Below are 2,711 nucleotides of genomic sequence, written 5' to 3' on the forward strand. Positions count from 1 at the left end.
AAAAAAAAAAAAAATGACAGACGTATCCGTTACCTAGACAACCACTGAAGGTTCCACTGTGGTAGTCTGGATTTCACTGGGGACAAAGGACCCAGGGTTATATCAGTCTTCCCTGCCCCATCCGGATGGTCCAAAGGTTGTCCAGTGGAGGACCCTAGGGGATCAGCCTGCCTTGTCTAAGCAAAGCAAGACCATCAACTCCCCAGTTGTCCACAGTTTCTACAGGGGCCTCGTGACAGACTAGATTAAAGGCAGGTTTTTGCCCAGTAGGTCTGGCTTTGTCACATTTAAAGCAAAATCAAGATGGAATTCCTCTCTACCCCATCATCATCTGTGAAGACCTGGGGTCACCTCGAGTAGCTGGGGGTCTCTGTCTGTCATAGGAAGCTTTTCCATCAAACATTTTAAATGCCATATTCAGCAGATCTCTGAAAAGTTTGGAGGACTGTTAGCTGCTAAGGACAGCTACACTGAACAAACTTTCCTTGTTTCTAGTAACTTGTTTTAGGCTTAATTTTGGAAACACACAGGAGGCTAATTAAACCTTGTTCTTTGTTTGTTTGGTTGGTTGGTTTTGGTTTTTTGAGACAGGGTTTCTCTGTATACCCCTGGCTGTCCTGGAACTCACTTTGTAGACCAGGCTGGCCTGGAACTCAGAAATCTGCCTGCCTCTGCCTCCCAAGTGCTGGGATTAAATGCGTGCACCACCACCGCTGGCTTGTACTTATTCTTAACTTGCATGTGTTAATTGTCCTCAACAGTTTACGGTAAGTCAGTAGCTTACTTAAGATTAAGATTTTGTCACTTTATCTCTGTTAAGTTTGAGCCTTAGTAAGTTGAGTTGAAGATCCTTTATCATCTAAATTAAGCATAAATGCCTTAAACTTTAGTCCATAGGAGACTGGTATCTTTTATAGTTTACCACTGTACAACAGCACAGTTTTTGTGCGACTCAGTTTCTCTAAATAGCTAAAGCTTAGCAAGGTGTGCAAGGACAACAAAGTGACACAAGCATCACTGTGAAACTGAGGAAGCCTTAGAAATACATAGCTTATTAATCAGTGTATCTTCTTTATCAAATATACCTTGCTGGAGAGATGGCTCAGAAGTGAGGAGCACCAGAGCCTCTTCCAGAGGATCCAGGTTCAATTCCCAGCAACCACACTGCAGCTCACAATGGTCTGTAATTTTAGTTCCAGGGATCTGACACAGTAACCTATATATGAATATATACAGTGCTCACATGCTCATAACATAAGATTTTAGAATAAAATGTATTCCTTATTCATCAAACATGTGTTGTGCTTATCTACATTTTATTGCACCTGGGTGCTGAGCAGTTAGCAAAGACACAGGAGGATAGACGTAAATCTTATATCAGCTTCTGCTAATCTAAGTAGATCTTTATAACCTTAAATTTTTATCATCACATATACTATATTCTAAACCTAAGTAGAATCACATATTTACTATGTTGTAACAACTATATCCTTAGATTTTTATCTTCATACAAAAATTCATACCGATCAGAAATATTTCTTTAGTCTACGAAGAGAAACTATGATATACAGAAAACTCATTAGGACAAAGTTTTATGGTCATTGTTTTGTAACAAATGGTCACCTGAAGGTGTTGGTGAACTGACATGGCATGCATTCTTTAACCTTAGTAAAGATGGCTGCCAGTCATATGGCAACTTAGATTTTGATGAGGTCATCAGCCAAAATGGAGGAGAGCCAGATCTTATAACATCTGTTTTCATGGTCTGTTGTTTTTAAAAGCAAAATCTCTGTCATTCAATTTTACCAATGAAGACGAATGGGTTATACGCTGAGGTAAAAACCCACTGGCTCAGTGAGGCAGAGAAAAGACCTTTCTACTCCACCAAGGTCTTAGAAGGGTCCTTCTCGTCCTCGTCCTCGTCCTCGTCCTCGTCCTCGTCCTCCTCCTCGTCCTCGTCCTCCTTTTTCTCCTCGATGCTGTCTTCAATTCCCCACAACTCAATCTCCCTCCTTTCTACTTCCTGTGTTTTCCTATGTTCACCCCTGGTTACATGCTGTGCCTCTTGACCTATGGTTGAGTTTAATTAACATTTTTAACAGAAAACTCTTGGCTTAAAAGGGTCTGTTAGGGTTGGTGAGATGGCTCAGTGGGTAAGAGCACCCGACTGCTCTTCCGAAGGTCCGGAGTTCAAATCCCAGCAACCACATGGTGGCTCATAACCATCTGTAACAAGATCTGATGCCCTCTTCTGGAGTGTCTGAAGACAGCTACAGTGTACTTACATATAATAAATAAATAAATCTTAAAAAGGGGGGGGGTCTGTTAGGGCTGTGCAACTCCACAAGTAGAAACAGTATTTTTCTGTTCCAAGTTCAGGACCTTGGGCTACACAATGTAATTAAATATCCTGTCACATTTCCCCATTTATCTGAGTAATAACTATTTCTCTAACATCAATAAAGTATATGCTACAATCTGCTAAGAATTACATTCACAATGTCCAGTCCACAACATTGGAACAAGTATTCCACTCTCTATCTAATCTTGGTGAGTCCAAAGGTCTGTACTTAACTCACTCTCTAACATATTTATCAACATAAAAATCTCTTTTTAAACCTTAAAACAGTTCCTTAAGTCCTTAGTCTTAACTGTGAGAGTATAACTATCTAGTTTTGAACCCCATCAGAGACCTGAGAAGAATAAATGTT

The sequence above is a fragment of the Mus pahari genome, unplaced genomic scaffold (genome assembly GCF_900095145.1).
Source record: "Mus pahari unplaced genomic scaffold, PAHARI_EIJ_v1.1 scaffold_12816_1, whole genome shotgun sequence".
Lineage (NCBI taxonomy): Eukaryota > Metazoa > Chordata > Mammalia > Rodentia > Muridae > Mus > Mus pahari.